The sequence below is a fragment of the Lissotriton vulgaris genome, chromosome 1_1, assembly GCF_964263255.1.
Source record: "Lissotriton vulgaris chromosome 1_1, aLisVul1.2, whole genome shotgun sequence".
Lineage (NCBI taxonomy): Eukaryota > Metazoa > Chordata > Amphibia > Caudata > Salamandridae > Lissotriton > Lissotriton vulgaris.
This window is the reverse complement of record NC_141685.1, coordinates 1,417,229,375-1,417,253,469: the sequence shown is the minus strand read 5'-3', so window position 1 is coordinate 1,417,253,469 and position 24,095 is coordinate 1,417,229,375. Positions and strand designations below refer to the sequence as shown.

The 24,095-nt window shown below is 44.2% G+C and overlaps 1 pseudogene; it reads right to left on the bottom strand.

Annotated features, from left to right (window-relative positions):
• Window positions 1-4,802: 4,802 nt before the first annotated feature.
• LOC147750626 (uncharacterized) overlaps window positions 4,803-24,095 on the bottom strand; it is a 29,018-nt pseudogene continuing 9,725 nt past the window's right edge.

The following is a 24,095-nucleotide window of genomic DNA, read 5'->3' as shown; positions in this document are numbered from 1 at the left end:
CTTTAAAGACGGCTTTCCTGGTTGCCATCACCTCTGCCAGGAGAGTGAGTGAGCTCCAGGCTCTTTCTGTCAAACCTCCTTTCTTGTCCATTCATCCAGACAAGGTGGTTCTAAGGACTAGACCTTCTTTCCTGCCCAAAGTAGTTTCTGCTTTTCACATCGGGCAGTCCATCACCCTCCCTTCCTTCTTCCCGCCTCCGCATCCTTCAAAGGATGAAGAGCGGCTCCATCGTCTGGACCCAAAACCTGCGCTTTCATTTTACATGGATCGCACACGCCAGTTCCGGGTGGATGACCAACTGTTTGTTGGCTACGTGGGTGCGAAGAAGGGACGGGCGGTACATAAACGGACCATCTCACGGTGGGTCGTTCTCTGCATCAAAGCGTGCTACTCTTTGGCTCGGAAGGAGCCTCCTGTTGGGCTGAGGGCCCATTCCACTCGGGCCACGGCTGCTACTACTGCCCTGGGCCGGGGAGTCCCCTTGCAGGACATTTGCCAAGCGGCTACGTGGGCCTCGCTGCACACCTTTGCGAGGCACTACTGCCTGGACAGTCAAGTCCGGAGGGATGGCTTCTTTGGCTGTTCTGTCCTCCAGGACTTTCTGGTGTAGGAATGTATTCGTTCGCAGACCCACCACCGGGGTTGGTATTGCTGGGGTATCTATTCTAAGGTAAGGAATCTAACACTAACGTGTTTCTTTCAGATGAACAAGTTACTTACCTTCGGTAACGATATATCTGTAAGAAACATTAGTTAGTGTTAGATTCCTTACCGAACCCACCCATCCTCCCCGTTCTGCGAACTGATACCTAGGGTTAAGGTCATCCCTTTCAGGGCCCTAGTTTCAAAAGGCACCAGTGTTGGTTCTCTCATGGCTCTGCGTCTTCTGGCGCGGAAAAGCTGTGTACAAAGAACTGACGTCAGCGCGCGGAGGCGGCGTCTATATACTCCAGCGACGTCATCACGGCGCACGACGCCGACGACGGACGCGGAGCCGCAGGAGACGCCTGCAGACGACGCCTACCGACGCGCAAGGGTACTGCTACGCAAAAGTTTCCGGATCCAGACTGACGCCTGGGGATATTCTAAGGTAAGGAATCTAACACTAACTAATGTTTCTTACAGATACATCGTTACCGAAGGTAAGTAACTTGTTCATTAACACTAGTGATTGGAATACATCCACCACTTTTGAACTTTCAATACCATGCCTTTGCAACCTGCCATGCCAGAAATTTCACGGGGAACTGGTAGATCTGGGGGTCTCTAGTTGGCAGAGGTAAGTACCAATGTCCAAATAGGGACCCTTGCTTCTAGTCAGGGTAAAGGGGATACACTCTTTGGATAACCCTTGCTCACTCCCTTGGTAGCTTGGCACAAGCAGACAAGCTTATCAAAGGCAATATGTAAAGTATTTGCACCAGCACTCACAGAAACACAGTGAAAACACCACAAATGGACTCCACACCAGTTTAGAAAAATAAAGTATTTTTATCTAAACTACACAAGACTAAAATGGCAAAAAATGACAAAAATACAACATCAACGGTTCCAAAATAAGCCTTTAAAAAGAGTTCAAGGGTTTGCACCAAAATAATCCACAGTTGCGTCACTTTTAACCCAAAGTACCTGTAGATGCATCAAAAGTTCCAGGCGGCAGCTGCAGCGTCAGAAAACAAGCGATGTGTCACTCCTGAGACCCTGAGGAGGGGATGCGACAACCCTGCTGTACGCAGCGGGCAGGTTGCGTCAAATCCGGTCTGTATGGGGAGCGATGAGATACCTTGTATGGATTCTGGTTTGCAGGTTCTCCGGTAGGAAGCGTCTTGCACAGGCACGATGCGACAATCTTTAGGACAGTGACAATCTTCGGTGCAGCGGCGAAGCGCGGTGCAGCGTTAATCCTCTCTGTCGCGGCCCCTCGATGCGTTGGACTCTGCGACGATGTTCGCAGCGACAGGATGCGGTCCGCAGGCAAGCGGTGCGACGGTCTCCCAGCGGCAACAGGCTCTGAGACGATATTCGCAGTGACAGGAATCTTCTCGCACCGGGGTGATGCGGTCCGCAAGCGAACGATCTTCCCGGCGCCGAAAATCTTGTTGCACTGTCGACGATGCGTTCCACAAGCGAGCGATGCGTGCAAAGCTGTAGATCTTTGACTTTACTTCTTTTCCAGCTCCCGAAACAGCAGGAAACAACCTCCAGAGGCCCCACAAATAGTTCAAGCACTCTAGGCAGGTCAGAACTCACACAGCAGAGTTCAGAGGGAAAGCTGGGGGTGAAGTCCTTTTGTTCCTGGGACTTCTTAACAGGAGGCCAGCTCTCCTCAGGCCCTTGTAGACCTCTTCAAGCAGAGGACACAGCAACAGCAAAGACCTTCCCTTCTCCTTGGCAGAATAGCAACTGCAGGTCAGCCTACAAACACACAGCAGGGCAGTCCTTCCTCTTCAGTCTTCCAGCTGTTTTCCTTGGCAGAGGTTTCTTCTTGATTCCAGGATGATCCAAGGTTCTGGGGTCTGGGTATCCCTTTTTATACCAACATTTTCTTTGTTCTCTGAATGCAGAGAGGCCTTTGCCTGGTTGAAACCAGTTCTGATCAGTCCTGGAGCACTCTGTTTACATGACTCCTTCTTACCTTTGAGAGAGAGGGGCAGGATTGTCAGCCACCCAGCAGGAGGTGGAGCCAATATTGTGGAAGGCAGGCGCAGCCCTATTCAGGCCCACGTGCTATCCCCTCCCACCACCGAAGATGCAGATGAAGCTATTCAGCCTAGTGCTGACTCACCCAGCATCCTGGAGCCACCCCAGCCCCTGTCACTCACAAACCAGACATTTAATTCACAAACAGGCAAAGGCACACAGAAAGGTCATCAATCTCTGGGAGTGTAGGGGGAAAGTAATAGGTAAGGCTGCCCCCCACTCAATTATCTGTCAATTCTTTTTTATTGACACACAGAAAGGTCAGACAAGAAAACAGCCACTTTCTAAAAGTGCTGTTTACAAACACAGGATTTTAAAACCATCCTTTCCTAAAAGATGGGTTATTAAATTCTGAGTTCAGGGATGCCAGACTTCAATTTTCTATCTTGCTCCTATGGAACGATATGCAGGTAAACATTATACACAACATTCCCCCTTCTAGCCTATGGGCAAGATAGCCTTTCAATAGTGAAAAACGAAATTGGCAGTACTTCACTATCAGAGCATGTCACCCACACTAGTACATGCTCTACCTTTCACATACACTGCACCCTGCCCAGGGGGAACCATGGGCCTTCCATAGGGGTGTCCAATGTGTACAGAAAGGGAAGGGTTAGACCTGGCCATTGGGGACACTGGTCAGGTCAGTATGGCAATTAGCAACTGCACACAGTCACTGCAGTGGCAGGCCTGAGACACCATTTTAGGGCTACTTATGTGGGTGGTACAATTGGTGCTGCAGGCCCTCTAGTAGCATTTGAAACACCATCCCTGGCACACTCAGTGCACTTTACTTGGGACCTACTGATGAAATCAATCTGACAATCATGGATAACCAATCATAATAGCAATTTACCCAGGGAGCACTTGCACTTTGACACTGATCCTGCTGAGGAGGTCCATCGACACCTGCATTGGACAAATGGTAGACCTCATGGGCCAGCAAGTGGCGTTACTAAGGGACAGCCCTGCGCCACAACCAACCCCTCCACCTCCCTCTGGTGGGCGGGCCGCAGGATGACAGTGCACCATCCTCCCCTGCGGCCACAGAGAGGGGTGAGTCCTTGGATGCCACTGGCCTTCCAGCAGGGTCCCCCCAGTGCCAAGCGACCAAGGGGCCATCCTAAGAAGAGCCTGGGAATATCTGGAGGAAAAGCACCTGCTAAATGCCAGTCACTGAGCCAGCCCTGATGGCAACCCTCTTCACAACTGCATTGACCTCTTGGACTGTCCTTCCCCACACTGCCTTGGGAATGGCATATGTTTGTTGGACTGGGTCACCACATCAATGCGGTGACTACTCTACTATACTTTTGCATGATTGTCAACTCACTGCTCCACCACCACCTCAATGTAAATGTACACCCCCTCACATGTCAAAATTGAAAATTAAAAACACCTTACACACGTTGTCGTGTCAGCCCCGTCTTTATTGCAGGATGTAGTCTTCGACATGTCCATAATGTATCTGAAGTATGTACTGTATGTAGCAAGGATACGTTGAAGGCAGCTAGGGAAACACAACAGAACAACACTCACTGGTGTGGGTTTGGCGTCACAGACATCACACAACACCTACCATCTACATTAGCCAACATGCAGATGTTACAATGGGCAACAAGTGTCAACATATAAGTCCCTTATACGTTCATAAATTACATGTCCCAGAAACATTGCCACACACTGCTGAGAATACAAATGACTGTTGTTACAATTCCCACATACCCCTTCGCAACAACAGCAAAATCTTCAGAAAATGGGTATCTTGTACATTGCCAGCCACCTTCAAGTGAAGTAGCAGGTGATAAGTTGTTGATGCATGTCACTATCTTCCTCCTCTCCACTGCCCTCATCACTGGACCCAGGTTGGTGTGCAGGCGGGGGCATTGGGTCCTCATCATCATCCAGGAGCAGGGGAATCTCCATGCGAATGGTTAGGTTGTGGAGCATGCAGCATGCCACTACGATCTGACACACCTTCCTGGGCGAGTATGCCAGTGCACCTCCGGTATTGTCCAGGCAGCGGAAACGTGACTTCAGCAGACCAAAAGTACGATCCACCACACGAAGTGTCCTCCCATGGGCCTCATTGTAGCGGACTTCAGCCGGGATCCTGGTATTCCGCAGTGTGCTCAGCAACCAGGGACGGTTGGGATATGCAGAGTCTCCTAGGTATGACAAACAAAAATAGACATTGCAATGTTGCTGAGGCAGAGTGAAGCAGGTCACACACCCAGCATGCCATACGACTATCCATACTCACCCATAATCCATGCATGCTCTGGAAGCAGATTAGACATCAGCTGGGGCACAATGCTGTTCCGCAGGATGTAGGAGTCATGGGCTGAACCTGGAAATCTGGCACACACGTGGGCGATGATCATATTAGCCAGGTACACCACTTGCACATTTATGGAGTGGTAATGTTTGCGATTCCTGAAAATTTGCTCTCTTGCCTGTGGTGGCACAAGTGTGCAATCAATGGCACCAACAACATGGGGGATGCACCCAAGGGGATAGAAGTCTCCCTTCACAGCTGGCAATTCAGCACCCCTAGGGAAAATGGGCATATCTGTCCTTGTATATCATCATTGCGGACAGAACATCACGCAGGACCATGCTGACATCCCACCAGCCACTGTCTCCTGGAACAATCCAGTGGCAAAAAAATGCAGGGCTGCCGTCAACTTATAAGCTGGGGGTGAAAGCTGTTGGATATGTCCGGCGAGGCTGCAGGTGGGGCTTCAACATATCACAAAGGGTCTTTAGGGTGGCTCTATCCAGATGCAATTTCCGGGTGATTACCACATCCTCCATGTCCTCAAGCAGACTTGGCCTCCTCCTAGTTGAGAAGAAAGAGGACACATGCCAATGCAATCGATCATGACATGGGAACAGCATATCACATTCTGGATGACACAGCAACAACACTGACTGACTTAATAATTGAGTGAAACACCAGAGTACATGTAGGGACATGTTCCGCTACCTAAAGGGCACACATCTCTAATTTCAACACACAAGTACCTCAAATACCACATATGTCAATGTGAATGCATATAGTGATATGGCCACATTTCACATGTGCACGCATGGTAGCATGGCATCCAGCAAATGTGTGACAATTCAACACCACTGTCTCATAATTGGCTGCTGTACATGTTACACCTCAATGGTTCATTCCAACCTATCACACATCCACAAGACACTGACCACAGTTGGCGCATAAATGACAATTTTGTGTATGAAAAGACATAAGAGGCCATGCAAGAAACTACACCATACAGTGAAATGTGCCTTGCTGTGATTATCACTGCATCTCAACACATTGACATGTGTACACATTGTAGAGTCCACAACAACACTGCCCTGCCTCATCAACCATCAAATTCATAAGTGACATGTGAGGGAGTACAGGACAATCCACGACACACCTACACAAACATGAATGTGTAGTCACCAGTGGTGTCAATGGAACATTGGCATTGTGTTCACAGTGATGTGCCATAGACCAAGTGGCAACTGTGCACTGTTGATGTGTGCCACATGGCCATTTCCATTGTATAACACCCAAATCGCGGTGCCTCATTTGATTGTATGGCACCCAATTTGCAGTAGCTACCACCTGGCCCCAGCGGTGTGTCACCAGCACCCCCATTCACACAGGTACAGTAGTCATTGGCATGGAGACATGCTCAAATGGCGGTGGGCAGGCTCCACCACCCCAGTCGCGGTGCCCCATGTGAATGTATGGCACCCAAACCGCGGTAGCTACCGCATGGCCCCAGCGGTGTGTCACCGCCATGGAGCATGCCCTAGAGCCAATGGGAACGATGATTGCGGTGGCATGACACAATTTTGAAAATCACGGTAGGCGTGCTCCACCACCGCGGAGGCGGTCATTGGATGCATTTGAAAGGTGCACCATTGCGGTAGCACACTCTGGGCCCCAGCGGTGTGTCACCGCCATTGAGCATGCTTTAGAGCCAATGGGAACAATGATTGCAGTGGCATGATGCACTAGGCGTGCTCCGCCACCGCGGAGGTGGTCATTGGATGCATTTGAAAGAGGCAAATCTGGGCCAACAATTGCTGCAGCTCGGCACCTTTGAAACAACCCCATGGGGTTATATATGTGTGGGAGGGAGCCTCACATTTCCACTGCTCCCAGAGCCTGCTGCCTGAGACCCCTCACCTGCTGCTGCACCCAAGGGACTGCTGCCTGAGACCCCTCACCTGCTGCTACCTCCAGGGACTGCTGCCTGAGACCCCTCATCTGCTGCTGACTCCAGGGACTGCTGCCTGAGACCCCTTATTTGCTGCTGACTCCGGGGACTGCTGCCTGAGTGCCCTCATCTGCTGTTGACTACAGGGACTGCTGCCTGAGACCCCTGACCTGCTGCTGCTGCCTCCAGGGACTGCTGCCTGAGACCCCTTACCACCCAATTCCACCACAGTTGTTCCATGTCCACAGGGATGGCAAAGATAGAGATGATCCGTGCCAGTCCATTCACAAGCGAGGAGCTGGAGGTCCTGGTGGACGAGGTGCTCACACAGTACCCAAGACTGTATGGTGCCCCAAATGTCGTGGTAAGTCATCAAAAGCGGAGGTGTATGGCAGGGGGGCACACATGTAGTTATCTATGAACTGCGTTCGTCTTCGTGCTAATTAACCTGACGAACTTGAGAAGAATTTCCTGTCTCAGAGTTTCCTTCTTGGTGTTAAAAAGAAAAGCACATAACTTCTTTTTAGCCAAGGAGTTTCATTTATAAATATTAGCCACATAATATCCCAACCTCTCACAAGCCCCAGTAATAGAGAGAACAAGAGCGCCATCTACCTACCATAAAAACGAAATATTTTACGTGGGCTGGAGGAGTTGGTTTTGGAGAGAAGCTAAAGATATTTACAACGTTCAGACCCCATGTGAAAGTCCACAAGTCTACTTGTTTAAGTGAGTATAAGGAGGAAAAGATCCTAAGGAAAATTACCATAGAAATTTGGGAAAAACACACACTTACCTAGTTTTCCCCTCATCATAGACAGAACAGAGAAGGAAGCTGAAGGGCCTGAAAAGAAAAGGAAAAGAGACTTAGAGAAGACTTCTTTTGATGAAAAGACACATCCATTAAGAGAAGTAAGAAGAGAGGCAAGCCCAAAACAACCTCCTGGTAAGATAAGTTATTCATAAAACATTAAAGGAAAGTAAGTTTTTAAACAAGCAGAAAAGGTTATGTAAGCATTTGTTTTTAGCCTGAATAAGCTGAAGGAGAAGAAGAACAGAAGAAGCAGTGCCGGCAGAGTTTTGGAGCGGTCTCTTCTCTATCCCAAATCCCCTTTCCCCCCGGAGTACTTACATGCAATGGAGTAACTACTTACCTTGCTGGGAGGTTCTTAGAGGGGCGTTGGGACTTAGCAACATTCTGCTCCTGTGTGGTTTCTGGCTGAATATGAGCAGCCCTCTGACAGAGTGAAGTGACCACGTTGGTACTAACACCCGAGCAGAATGGCCGAAGGTTTAGGTCTAAAAAATGTAGGCGAGATTTTGAGTAATATTCAGAGGGACTTGGAGGCAGTGAGAGAGGAGAATAAAATATTAAGACAAGAGATAATAACCTTTAAAACTGGAACACCATTTTTGGGTGCTAGTCAAGTTACCACATCTTTTGCAACACAGGACCCAAACACTAACACTCCTTCCTTCGTCCCTACATAAGTCATCCACTCATTATCCCCAGTAATTCCTCTTGCCCCTCCAGAGAGATTCAATGGGGACCCACAAAAGGCTCAAACTTTTTTGACCCAGTATACGTTGCATTTTATGTTCCGCCCAACGATTTTCCCTGATGCACAATCATGTGTGGCGTTCATCCTTTCCTACCTGAGTGGCGACGATGCCTCTCTTAGGTTTCCCTGCCTGCAGTTGTAGGTATGAGTGACGTGTGTTGCATTGTCAGCCATACAGTGGCTCAGTATGTTGTTCATGCAGGTGCCAGGACAGTGATTGCTTTGCTGAATGGCTGTGTGTGCCCCAGTTGTACATCTCAGGGTGAGTCCAGACGGTCAGCACAGTACCCGCCCACCAAGACGAGGTCACATCACTTCACTTACTGTGTCCTTAATAGTTTCTTTCTCATTGCACACCAGCTATGCGCCATCTCAGCCCTGTAGATTGCACAAGACTGGGCTTTTGTAGAGGTATTTTTGGTTTGTGAGTCCATGTCCCTCAATGCCACACGCATGACATACTCATAGATTCACAGGGCAGGGATATTGAGTGCTGCACAGTCTTGAACACAGTGAGTCCACCCCCAGACACAGGTTGATATGTGATGTATGTGTTACCCAGACATGCAAAGGACTGGAGATGTGTGCAAGCCACATAGGGGTTTCAGTGCTGGCACCCTGCATGTGTGTGAGATGTGCAGGGACTGTGTTCCCCCTCACAGCAAAATAAAGGACCTGGGCGTCCCCACGGAAAGACAGTCTAGGACTGTTTATCCCACCTAGTAGTTGGAATCTAGGGTGAGGGTACCGTTTATCAGGAAACAACTTTATAAAGCATGCCAATAATCTGGCAGGAGAGGTAAAGTTACAATAATTCGGGCCTGATTTCTATCTGTGTATGTTCAAAAACAGGCTATGTACATTCGTAATCCTAATCTATTGTATCCCTAAAGATGCCAACTAATCAAAAAAGGGGGCTGTTCTCTCGCCGTACAATCAACATCATATAATCCACATTGGAAATGACAGTTTACTAGTAATGTACACAATGAACTGGAAGGCCTAGTTCTCATAAAAACTTATATAAGTCAATATTTTAAGTGAATGTTAAAAAAGTTTACCACACCAGGAGTTGCTCTGTTACACATTTATTATACATACAAGTTTAAAAAAATCCATCATCACAAAGTATACAGTTCATCAAAAAAACAATGTTAACACATTTGCATAAAACAATAAAAACAAAGAATCACAGGTCGACGCGGCGTTTCGGTTTCTTCTATTTCTACCTTCTTCAGGACAGATTCTAAATGAATTTAAAAAGAAATTTTTTAAAAAAACAGAGTTACTCTACATTGCTTTGGTGCAGACCATCATGTATACATAGTTATGAGTAGTCACAAAAGTTAATTAACTCAAACTTCATTTTTAGGCATCTCTAGTGAAGGCAGGCATTATTCTAGAGCCAAGATTTTCCTATTACGTGGCATTGTTGGTATTTCCACACATTTAGGTTTGGGCCCCTCATGCTTGTTCTTCTATAAAACATTAGTTAGAGAAATCTAATGATCATACTTTTTCTATTCATACACTTCGTACAAAACTAGTAGTGTTTACCTCTCCCATGGACTCTTCAGTCCAATGCTTATGTGGCCCACAAGGAGCAATGCTATTAATACATTCTGGATAATTGTAGATCTATTGCATACCTTAAAACAAGTGGAGTAACTTCCCCCACTGGACAGTACTTTCTGTTCAAAACCTTGTTGCCATCTTATTTCTGGGCTTGTTCGCGGTTTCTGTTAGGTATATTACCTCTGGATAGAATAAATTTAATGTCAGGGTGGCACATGATGATTTTATATCTCTCTGAATTTCACAATGGATATCAAAATAGACTATACAAAAGGTCTGTGTTCAATTCATACCTCCAGGTATAGTTTATAAATATTACTATGTACCTTATATTGAGTTTTTACACGCTTGGTCGTCGACTACCAGGAGGAGCCACCTAATTCACCTTAATGGGTTTCTCCAATGACCCTGGGAAATATTTAAGTTATTTAGTTAAAAGAAATTTTTTTTTAAAATTTTTCAGTCCATAAACAGGGCTCTAATTTAATTGTAGTACCTAAATTTTCACTCACCACTCAAGGTTGAAAGTTGCTACTAGTTGCAGTTTTCTCTTGTATTCTGGTTCTCAGGCACCTCAATATGGATGTCAGAACTTGTGCTGCAAAAAGTGATGGAAAAGATATTTTACTCTATTTTTCTACTTCGCAAGGAGTTTTTGTTAGTTACTGCAGCCTTTGGCTTTATTGTTACCAGTACTGTTAGACTTATAAATTAAACTCGGTTTTTAATTGTTACTACTATGCCCTTTTTAAGCTCTTACTAAACTTTTTGTGGTTTGAGCTATGCCCTCTCTCTTTTTCCTAGGCGTCTTACCTTTTGCATAAAAAAAGGCCTCCTTGCTCCTCAATCCTGGTAGTCTGTCCACAGCGTCCCTTATCCGGTCTTGTCCGATCCGTCAGGGGAAGAGAATGGAAAGCTAGTTATCACCGCGATGTTATCCTTCTAGTCCCCCCACGCCGTGAGCCCGTCGGAGAATACAAACGGGAAACTGTAAAACATCGTCCATAACCAAACCGCGCATTGACGCGCCTAAGGAAACGAGAGACGCGTTGCCAGGCAGCCAGCACGCCTAAGTGAATTGGAAACGCGTTCGGTTGCCAGGCAGCCTGCCTATCCAACCGAAGGAGCGATCAAAGCTTGGGAAGGCAAATCGAATGCTTGTTCCGCATTCGGCGGAAAGCGTTCGGTTACCACGGTAACCTCTCTCTGATAGGAGGATGAACAACCAACCAACATTGTAGTAAGAACAATCCAATCAACGCGTAGGGACTATATTAACATCGCGGTGATAACTAGCTTTCCATTCTCTTCCCCTGACGGATCGGACAAGACCGGATAAGGGACGCTGTGGACAGACTACCAGGATTGAGGAGCAAGGAGGCCTTTTTTTATGCAAAAGGTAAGACGCCTAGGAAAAAGAGAGAGGGCATAGCTCAAACCACAAAAAGTTTAGTAAGAGCTTAAAAAGGGCATAGTAGTAACAATTAAAAACCGAGTTTAATTTATAAGTCTAACAGTACTGGTAACAATAAAGCCAAAGGCTGCAGTAACTAACAAAAACTCCTTGCGAAGTAGAAAAATAGAGTAAAATATCTTTTCCATCACTTTTTGCAGCACAAGTTCTGACATCCATATTGAGGTGCCTGAGAACCAGAATACAAGAGAAAACTGCAACTAGTAGCAACTTTCAACCTTGAGTGGTGAGTGAAAATTTAGGTACTACAATTAAATTAGAGCCCTGTTTATGGACTGAAAAATTTTAATTTTTTTTTTCTTTTAACTAAATAACTTAAATATTTCCCAGGGTCATTGAAGAAACCCATTAAGGTGAATTAGGTGGCTCCTCCTGGTAGTCGACGACCAAGCGTGTAAAAACTCAATATAAGGTACATAGTAATATTTATAAACTATACCTGGAGGTATGAATTGAACACAGACCTTTTGTATAGTCTATTTTGATATCCATTGTGAAATTCAGAGAGATATAAAATCATCATGTGCCACCCTGACATTAAATTTATTCTATCCAGAGGTAATATACCTAACAGAAACCGCGAACAAGCCCAGAAATAAGATGGTAACAAGGTTTTGAACAGAAAGTACTGTCCAGTGGGGGAAGTTACTCCACTTGTTTTAAGGTATGCAATAGATCTACAATTATCCAGAATGTATTAATAGCATTGCTCCTTGTGGGCCACATAAGCATTGGACTGAAGAGTCCATGGGAGAGGTAAACACTACTAGTTTTGTACGAAGTGTATGAATAGAAAAAGTATGATCATTAGATTTCTCTAACTAATGTTTTATAGAAGAACAAGCATGAGGGGCCCAAACCTAAATGTGTGGAAATACCAACAATGCCACGTAATAGGAAAATCTTGGCTCTAGAATAATGCCTGCCTTCACTAGAGATGCCTAAAAATGAAGTTTGAGTTAATTAACTTTTGTGACTACTCATAACTATGTATACATGATGGTCTGCACCAAAGCAATGTAGAGTAACTCTGTTTTTTTTAAAAAATTCTTTTTAAATTCATTTAGAATCTGTCCTGAAGAAGGTAGAAATAGAAGAAACCGAAACGCCGCGTCGACCTGTGATTCTTTGTTTTTATTGTTTTATGCAAATGTGTTAACATTGTTTTTTTGATGAACTGTATACTTTGTGATGATGGATTTTTTTAAACTTGTATGTATAATAAATGTGTAACAGAGCAACTCCTGGTGTGGTAAACTTTTTTAACATTCACTTAAAATATTGACTTATATAAGTTTTTATGAGAACTAGGCCTTCCAGTTCATTGTGTACATTACTAGTAAACTGTCATTTCCAATGTGGATTATATGATGTTGATTGTACGGCGAGAGAACAGCCCCCTTTTTTGATTAGTTGGCATCTTTAGGGATACAATAGATTAGGATTACGAATGTACATAGCCTGTTTTTGAACATACACAGATAGAAATCAGGCCCGAATTATTGTAACTTTACCTCTCCTGCCAGATTATTGGCATGCTTTATAAAGTTGTTTCCTGATAAACGGTACCCTCACCCTAGATTCCAACTACTAGGTGGGATAAACAGTCCTAGACTGTCTTTCCGTGGGGACGCCCAGGTCCTTTATTTTGAAAACTCCCCCCAGTCCCCTATCAGTCTGCGTGGGGTCCTCCTTTTCTTTTTAACGTTCCCCCTCACAGCTGCATCTAATCACATCAGGTAGTCCTATGCACATGTCCCATGTGAAATGTACCCTAGTGTAGGATTGGCGTATTGTAGAATTTGTAATGAGTTTGCATTGTGTTCCTATACTGGTAGATGTCGGTACATACCATTGTGTCACTGATCATTGCCCCCTCTTATCTCCCATGCCTGCAGCTCAAGGTACACCAGCGTAAGGCCGTGTGGAGGGCCATTGCAGAAAAGGTGCGAGCTCTGGGGTTCTCTAACCGACGGCGCACCCACTGCCAAAAGAGGTGGGACGACATCAGCTGGCTGGCAAAGAATGTGGCAGAGATGACCTTGGGGCTGCTTCCTCGCACTGGGCATTTGGCACGGCGCAGCATGACACCACTAATGGCCCGCTTCTTGGTGGTGACTCAGCCTGAGCTGGATGCACGTCTGAAGAAGCATCAGCAGCAAGGCAGGGTTGAGTATTTGGGGAGGGTGACTTTGGCTGTGAGCGGCTGTATGTCTACAGGGCCTGTGCCAGCTCTGGCCTATGTGATGTTGTTGGAGTGATGCAGTGTCATGTAAGTGGCTGCTGGGCTGGGTGCCAGTGTCATGCATTTGTCCTGTCGCAGGGATTCCGTGCTCAGACAGAACTGTGCATAGAGGCTTGGAACCTCAGTGAATTAGGGTGTGCCAAAACTCACCTTAGTACCCAAAAATCCCCTACCAGACTAGCAATCAGTGTCTCATTGGTTATCACAAACTCCCAATGCTTAGACAAACCAGAACATGGACTTAGTACACCTCAGGTAACGTGGAACACATGAACACTCTTTCGTTATACAATCATTTCAATCCAGAACAAGGAGTAAAAGAGGACACGGGCATATTTGAAATGTTTATTCACTAATGCAGTGTTTTCAAACACAGTATCTTAGCTAATACAAGCAAACATATTATAAGTAACAAAGTAATTAGCCTAGTCACTAGTCCATAGAACACAAACGGTGAAAGCATGGTATTATGCTAAAATGAATAGGGTTTAACCAAACTTAATTCTCATCCTCCCTAGTTAGTATATTATATTACATCTAAGAAGGTCTCTTTGGGTTTTAGCAGGGCGGGCCCATACCTCAAGATCCTAGTGGTAAGGGATCACATCATCTTCCACCAGCTCTCTGCATGCGAAGCACCATCAAGTGTGTTTGTATGCTCTTGTGCAAAGCAATATAAAACGCGCCTAAAGCCAGAACTTGGCTGCAGCTGCATGTATGTTATGTCTAGGAACGTGTGAAGATCAGAGCTCACAACAACCACTGTGTTGAGATATCTTTGAAGGTTTCTGCACACACTGTACAGACACAGCTCACCAAGCAAGGCTGATATCAGAGCAACAACATATTATTCTTGCATGAATCAAAAACATTCTACTAGGCTCAAAGCTAAAGCAACAGCTATGTGTCATGTGCAAAAGCAGCAGAAAGGTAAAATGGCGTTTAAACTCCTAAAAAACTCATGCTAACTTAACACAGCATACAATCTATATATATCTATATGACACCCTCCCTTGATCCGAGCACAGATAAGATAAGATAAGAAAAAAGGACTCAATGTTGAAAGCAGAGTTCAATAAAGTATTCAGTTCAAATTTGAGTAGGTGAGGAAAACTAATTTAGTCCGCCCAAAAATCCAAAATCTCACCAGCATGACAATGTAATGTCCACAGTTATTAAAGCCAATATGTTTGATACAACAAAATTGTCTATCATAATTCCAGGAAAAAAAGTTTGAGAGAAAATAGAAAAAAATCATGACATCAAAGGCATCAATAGGAGTCAGCCTAAAACTGAGTATGCGAAATAAGCAGCAACAGCTTCCAAAAGGAAGTCACTGTTATCTTCCGAAAATAAGTCAGCCATCCAATTCAATAATGAGAAAGAACATACATGCTCTTCAATTACCGGAGCCTCTAGTACCATCAGAGGACAACTCAGTGGATTTTCAATGAAGCTGTGTGCCAAGAAATCTTGCGCCGCTGCGAATATATTCCAATGACCCAGAACTCCATGCATCGCTGCAAAGGCCATAATCCCTCCATCAGAACAAAGAAAGTCATGAGTAACTAGTCAAGTCAAGTCAAGTCAAAACCACTTTATTCGATTTAGTTAAAAATCATAAAAGCATTCTACAATCACATCACAAGAAGGGCAATACAAATTCATAAGCAAATACAAAAATCATCAATCAGTAGTATTTACATATACATAGTGAAACATGATATGAGGAAACGTCGATAATAATTAATTAATATACATTATAGAGATACATCATAAAAGAGTAAGTACTCGATAAAATAGACATTTAAATGTAAACAACACCCATTTCAGTCTTCTTCACAAAACACTAATATTTGCATTTTTAAGTCTTTTCCTCCTGATCCTAACCGCAGCAACAAGGTAATTTGCCACGCTAAACATAGCCAACGCAGAGTCCAATAATTGGAGATACAGGAGAGCAGGTTTTGCCTGGTAAAAAGCTTTGTCCTTCAATAATGGTACCAGGTATTTCTGTCTGGGCTCAGTGAAAAAATTACAAAACAACATAAAGTGCATATTATTTTGTGTAGAAAAACTATCACAATTACAGACAGGGGCATCCTCCTCCTTAAACCAACCTTGAATATCACACAAAACTGTGTAAATCTGGTTAAACCGGAGTTTAACCAGAAGCCACCTATGAAAGGGGATAGTGACGATAGTAAGGTACGGTTGTATAGTAAGCCGGGTAATGGTCAGGTAATGGGCTCTGACCGTGGGCTTGAGTAGTTGGCGTTCCTCCCTCTCCACATTTTTCAATGTTATAAAGTTGGCCTTCACCCAATCTAAATCAGATTTCTTTAGACCCTGAGGGGCCTGAAAAATATCAGGACGTCCCAGGTCCAGAGCGCACTTTTGTATATATGAAAGCCAAATAATGTTTTTATAATTATCTAGTTTTAAACAGTCCACCAGTATTTTATGATTTAGACCCAAGTTTTTATTTGTCCAAAGCCTTATCCATAACAAGATAGGGGCCATAAGAAGGGTGTCAGATATATACCCAAGCCCAACTTCCTGGTGAACTGAGAACGTGGCTGTAGATTGAGGAAGCCCTAAGGTGGAACGCAGGAACTTATTTTATTCCCTTTGAACTGGTTCACTATTTACATAGCCCCACAAACCCGAGCCGTACCTGGCTATTGCCACTGATTTTGCCCTGTACAAGTTAAGTAAGGCACCTGTTGGCTTCCCGCCCAGTCTCCTGGCAAAATTTAGGATGGCAGTGGCCGAGCTTCTGACCGCTTTAGTTTTAGCTACAATTTGCGGAGCCCAACTCCCCTTGGTGTCAAAGATTACACCCAGGTACGTGAAAATTTTAACATTAGTGATCACGTCACCATTGCAGTAGAACTGTTTTGAGTTGTTTTTACCAGCCCCAAAAGCCATGACGTGTGATTTGGAGTTGTTTATCACTAAGTCTAATGATAACATAAAATCATTAAAAGCATTTAAAAGTTTTTGCAAACCTATGGGGGTCCGAGCTATTAAAGCTGCGTCGTCCGCGTACAGGAGAACCGGAATACGAGTTTCCCCTGCACGCGGAGTATCCAAGGTAGCAGTTAAAAGAGTTTCCTCAAGTGAATTTATATACAAAGTGAACAGCATGGGGGCAAGAATGCAGCCCTGCCGCACGCCCCTGCTGGATTTGAACCAAGCGGTACGATTACCTTCTTGGTCCATTCTAATTGAAGCTTTTAAATCTTTATGTAATTCTGCCAAAAAATATACAAGGGGAGGATCAAGACCCAGCTTTAACAGCATGGTCCACAGCCGAGCTCTGTTCACCAAATCAAAAGCTGTGGACAGGTCCATAAAAGCAACAAAAATTGACCCTTTTTTAACAGTTGTGTATTTCGAAATTAACAGATGAAGATTTAAGCATTGGTCCTCAGTCCCTCTCCCAGCACGGAACCCATATTGGGCATCTACTAGAATATTATTGTCTATGGACCAGGTGTTAATTCTAGCAAGCAGGACTTTGCCCAAAATCTTCATTGAGGAATCCAATAACGAAATTGGTCGAAAACACTTAGGGTCGCTTCTTAGACCCTTTTTAAAAATAGGTACTATAATAGCACATGACCACGTTTTTGGCAAACCCCCCTCATACACACAATTAAAAACATTAGCTAAAATCTCAGCCCACATCTCAGAGTTAAGTTTGTATAGGTCCAGGGGTACCCCATCCGGGCCCGGGGCTTTATTTGCAGCTGAGCCTAAAATTGCCAGCTCTACTTCTGATTTGGTAAAATTTAATTTAGTGGGAGACGATGGGGAGTAAGGTATTTTAAATGCCTCTGCTATTTCATTAGAACCATATATATTAGAGAAATGGTTAATCCAGTCAGCTTCAGAGATGTTAATTTCAAGATCCATATTGTTAGTGTGGGAGAACAAAGGATTATTAATTATAGCCCAAAATTTGGAGCTATGTTTAAGGGTTATGGGATCCATCAAAGAGTCCCATGCTTCATCTTTGATGGCTTTTTTCCGAAGTTTGACTGCCAAAGCATATTGTCTTCTTAAATGTGCCACCAAAGTCCTATCTCTAGGGGATTGTTTAAGACCCTTCAGCAAAGCTGAGTGTGCCTGTGAGCAAGAGTGGTCAAACCATCTACACTCTGGAGCAGAACCCCTCCCTGGTTTAACTCTAAGCTCTTTTTCTATTCTAGCACAAATAGCTTCAAAGGCACTCATGACTCCCCCCCCCTCATCTCTCTATTCCTGCATTTCCCAATTTCGACTCCCATATCTTGTACAATATGACCATGAAAATCCTCTGGACAGACTTTACACCATTTAAGGCGTCTACCCTGATCTTTACTCCTCACGTCCCTTATAGAGGTAGCCCTTAATACTCCTTTATGCAAACCAGAAAGAGCATCCAAAACCAATAACACAGGGTTGTGGTCACTAAACCCACTTACAATTGCGTTATAAAACAATACATAACGAAGGAGCCCTGAGGACATAAAAAAGTAGTCGATAATAGATTCACTGCCCCTTGCGTTGTACGTGACCACTCTGTTTATTGTGTCTGCGAACCCTGGTTCATATAGGTCATTTGATGATAGCAGGTTTTCCATTGCCACACCCTTAGGGCTATGTTCGAAGTGTGGCCGTGAAGTATAATCAGGACCGTTATCATCAATGATCTGGCAATGGGACTCACACAAATGAACATTAAAATCACCCATCATTATACACTGAACAAAAGTGGTTTGTTTTGACATATATTTAGTTAAAAAATCCGATAAACCATCTAAAACAAAATTTGGGGGCCCCCCCTGCATAGAATTATAACAGTTTATTAATACAATCTTATTCTTATCAGCCAAACAAATTTCCACCAGCTGGAAGTAATGAGAAGAACTAGGGATTTCTCTAACATTACCTGCAATTTTAACTGAAACAAGGAATAGCAAACCCCCTCTGTCCCTACCCGATGTGGAGCTCTGGGCATCAACAAAAAAAGAAATGTATCCTTCTACCCAGAAGCCTTTATCTTTCATCCAAGTTTCTTGTAAGGCAACTATATCATGGTTCTTCACTGATTGTAACCAAATTGGGTCGTCTTGTTTTGCCCGTAGGCCCGCAATGTTCCATGATAATAACCGTATGTGCCCTCCACCTAACTGTAATGGGTCGTTTATAACAGTTTCAACTCTGACATCAGGTAGGGTCACATCAGTATTGCCTGGGAGTTGGCGAGTCAGGTTTTCCTGTTCAGGTACAGGTTCTAGTCATTCAATATCTATTCTATCAGCTAATGCCGAAAACATGTTTGACAATGGTAGATCATTGGAGGGTGTATTCCTTACAACATTTGCTACACCATTACCTTTGATTGTCTTAGTCATCCAGACATTAGTAGGCCTAGGTGAGATAAGATTATCCTCTGCCCAAGTGTTGTCAGTAAACTGTAACTTATTGTTCTCATTAACAACTGGCCTATAAAGTCGGGGATAAAAGAAGCCAAGAGGCATCGCCCGTACCCCTTTACTTACAGGATCCATGAGTAACTAAGGGACTCATGAGATGATTAAAATCCACTTCAGGAGACACCAAATTGCAGAGACACAAATCCAAGGCCCAGTCGAAATTGCAGCTCAGGCAATGAAAGACAGGCTGGATACAGGTGAAATAGGAAAATCGAAATGATAATCCATGTGCTGCACTTAAGGTGGCAAGGGGCAGCGCACCATAGTATTTAAGCATCCTGTTGCGAAACAGTGCTGACTGCGACAGCTCGTCTGCGAACACAGGACGGGCATCCATTTTGAATAAAACAAAATAGCACCAAAAAGCCAGCAGCCAGCGCCAGTAAAACGGGAAATCCACCAAATAGGCTGGAAAAGATCAAATGGAAGAAAGCAGGAATGACTCCAAAAATCTTTTGGAAACAAGTCACTAGAACACTGCTCACTAATTTAAATAAATGAGCCAGCCCTGAAGTGGAGGACGCATTAAAGATTGTATGAACCAGCTCACTGAAATGTAAAGGAAGGTCAGTATTTAATAAAGCATGCACTTCTGTGCGGGTGTTAGCCACATGAAGGACAAATTTTTCGCGAACAGATGTCAGGGCAACTTCTTTTTGTGGCAATAAGGCTCTTATTCTGCTCATCTTATTGAACTCTGACTTCAAGGTCGGAATCCTCGGCCAGATGGAAACATCCAGGTTCCCATGCGTGGGTGGATACAGCACATTTTTACAGAAAACCACATGCTCACTGACTGTCACAACATAAGCTATGCCTTTCAATAACCCACAGCAATCTTCATTATTTAAAAGTAAATAAATTCCGTTTGCTAATAAAGTAAAAGTCGGGACAATAGCGGGCACAGGTGTACCTTTCAAAACCCATGCCAAATTAGGGCTTTCCTGATTACAAGAGCCATGCAATTGTATGTGTCTACACATTAATGAGTGATCTGGTGTTTCTGTACACTCCTCCCCTTTCAGATAAACCTCCTTTCCATCTGTAAGGCACCTGTAAGTGAAAGGGAGCGACCAGGCTTCATGTAAATAGGAGCTACCAAGAGGCTCGTACCTACCAATGGCAAAATATTTCAGGCAATTTGTAAACTGGAAAAGCGCAAATGATTAAGTTATTAATCCGTGGATAAGCCACGTGGCAGCAGTGGCCTCTGCCACTGAAAACGGCAAAGACTCCAAGCGTTCAATGTGTAACTTGGAAAATGAAGCATCTCTCATTGAAAGCAAACGTTGTTTTTCAGTCAAATTAAAAGGGGCAAATAGAGATGAGACATTAATGTAATTCCAAGGCACTTTTCCGTTTTTCAGAGTCTGCAGGGTCCATGCAAACTGCATAATAGAATGCAATTGATTTTGAACATGGTACAAAACAGACACTTCATCCTGTACAATTTTCAACAACAGATGACACAATGTTATCCAATGTGTAAATGCGGGAGGAAAGGGTGTTAATGCTGTTATCCACTACTGCAAGCACTTTTTCCAAATTAGCTTGATCAATAGCCCTAAGGCGTGTAGCCGCTTCAATCTGTGATGTTTTCCAGAGTTCATTATAAACGGCATAGATCCATCTTTTAGATCTACCTCCAGCCGGTTCTTTTATGAAATCATTCAAGTCAACCTCGTCAGTCAGTTTAGACAAATGCATTTTGACTGACACCAACGTAGAGTGTTTGAGCCAATTCTGACACAATTTGCCTACTGAATAAGTGGTGACAGAATGGTCACTCTCAAAATGGGGATCAATTCGGACCTGTGTAAAACCATCAGCCAGACCTAAAAAACGATGTCACGAATCTCCACTTTTGTGCCACATCAACCAACCCTTGGGATTCAAACTGGATATGTTAAAATATGAATTTAGCAACAGGGTCTGCAACTCTCTAATCGAAAATGTTGTTGAATTTTCCCAACCCGAATATTCTTCCAAATCAGGGAAGGAAGGAGTATTTCATTTTTTAGTAGTAGCCAATCCAAAGCATGTTGTCTGTGAGATGTTAGAATTCAAAAACAACATATGATTTGGGATGAGACATGCACAGTGCAAAGCCTCAGTGCCTTGTACCTGCCAACGTTTAGAACCCCAAACTGATTTAAGGTCAATATTTTCCTTCCACAACTCGTAGCCACCAACAGCTAGCTGGTTTAGAAAGGACTTCGAATACAATAACTTAGTATCGGTAAGTCTAACTTTGGAAATGGATTTGTCTGTCATTTTAAAATAAAATGAAGCGGGATTGGACTGATTAAAGTCAGTAAAATAAGTGTACTTTTTCAAAAATGTATCCGAGCTGCCTCTTACAGGAACTGGGCAATGTTCCAACTGGGTATAATTCACAGTACTTCTCCTAGAATTCGTTTTATGTAGGAAGTGATAGCCAAAATGTTGGAAGCAAAACAAATCACCATAATTAGCAGACTCTAAATATAAATCTTCAGCATCAAAGGCAGCATAATACTTCGAATCAGCAAACAAAGCCTCTACGGCCTGAACATCCCAATCATCAGAACGTATGTTTTGTTGAACCACATCCCCCATGTTAACTCTAAGCACATTAGGAACATTAATAACTTCAGTTGGGCCATGGGTTTGAAATTTAACAGCGTGCCAGACTATTCCATCCAGGACAGGCCACGCGGTGATGTTAACAAAGGACAAGTCTCTTTTCAATCTGTGTGCTGAATGTGATGAGGAGTGGGGAGCCAATGTTCCATTTAGATGTCGAATGCATGTTCTCTCAACATAATGTCCATTGATGAATCGGAAAAAATAAAACACAAAACCAATTGACATAAAAAGGTAAAGCGAAAAAAGCCCCAAACAGATGTAAGTCCAAGGGGGAATTAAAAAATGTTTTTTAAACAAAGTCGCATAGGCCCTAAGCCCTGTGGGCTTCCCTGAAGATTGTGAAGTAGTGTCAAATGAAAATCTGAATTCTGTGGCTAAACCAGTTTGTAAATCAGGCATCAATAAGTCTGTTGGGTAGGTGTAGTCAGTATCATCAAGGCCAGTACCAGGCAAAGCACTCAATAAAGGACTCGAAACTGCAGGCATCTCAAGGGCCACCTCCTGATCATGATCCGAAGCAGCGGTCAAAACAGAATTTCTCACCATCGAAGGACATGAGACTGCCGGTGTCATGCTAAGAAGAATCAGCCGCTCTGTGTATTTTGACATTGTAAATGGAGATATACCTGTTCTCTTTACGACAAGGAAGTGGTGGTAAAATGACTGTTTCTGTGCCCTTCACACCAAGCACGGGAACCGGAGCACGGTAGGAGGGATCAAATACCTTCTTGTTATCGATCTTTTCCCGAACCAGTTCTCCAACTTAGGGTAGCCAGACAACTACCGGGATGTGCAACGCATCATCCGAAGTGGAGGGCAAATGTTCCTTTGCAAGACTGTCTCTCGTCTCGAGTCTGTAAAACATTGCAATGTTCATCTACATCAAAGGAGGCAGCCGTACCATCCGTGTCTAGAAGGTGAAGGTCTGGGACATACATCTTGATACCAAAGAGTATTTCGTATGGGGTCCGCCCACCCAGAGACCTTCTATGGAGATTATTAAGAGCACGCTACACGCCATGAAGATGGGCCAGCCAGTTTCTGCCAGTTCATTCGTTCCACAACACTATTACCCTCAGGTCGGTATGGAGACGAAAACTTGACTTGGACCCCCATCGAAGCCATGGCATCCCTATACACCTTAGAGGCGAAAGCAGGACCCTGATCCGAATGCAAGGTACCACAGGCAAAAATACCTACAAAGACACGCAAATCCCTGATGACAGTCCGTGAATCAGCGCTTCGATGAGGCCAGACCCATACAAAGCGTGTGCATGAATCAACTGCTACTAAGATGTACTTATACGCAGTATCTGAAGAAAAAGGACCGCAGTGATCTAAATAAACACAACCTAATGGTTTATTAGAAATGAACAACTGTGTTTGGGGTGGACCCATAGCAGTTGAAGGCTTAATCTGCTGTCAAATGTCACATTGAAGGACATAGTCACGCGTCTGTTTGTACAGTCCCCGCCACCAAAAACGTTGTTGTAATTGAGAGACAGTGGCTGAAACGCCCGCATGCGCAGACGCAACACCTTCATGGGCTGCTGTGATGAATGTATTTCTGCGATCCAAGTTGGGAATCAACCTCTCCCCAACTTCAGGAATTTTCACATAAGGAACCTTATCGGGACTTAAGTGGTATGTGTACTTCGAAGGGAACCCCGTAGGAAATTTACCTCCCTTCTCAGTGGCAGCAACAGCCGCCAAGATATCATCATCAATCTTACTTTTGGACCGTGTGACTGCTGCAACTAAATATGTCGACACTGCTGATTTCGCTGCTTCATCAGCAAGCGAGTTGCCAACAGCGTGGACTCCAACCCGCTGGTGACCGAGAGTATGAATTACAAACACGAGTGGCAACCGCTCCTTAAGCTCAGCCACTCGGACCGAGATCATTTTATGTTTTATTGTGCTACCCTTGGAATCACGAAAATCATTCTGAATCCAAAAGAACAAGTTCTCATTGTAAGACTGGACACAGTAGTAAGAATCACTTACGATAAGTGTCGTCACACTAGGATCAGCGTACTCCAATGCAAGCATCAGAGCACGAAGCTCTGCCAATTGTGCGGTGCAGTCCCCTAGAGTCTGTGTGTGCACGACCCTGGACTTGAACTCATCATTCACCATGGCACCTACCACCATGACGCATGCGGAAACGTAGGCGTGTTTAGAACCATGTGCAACCT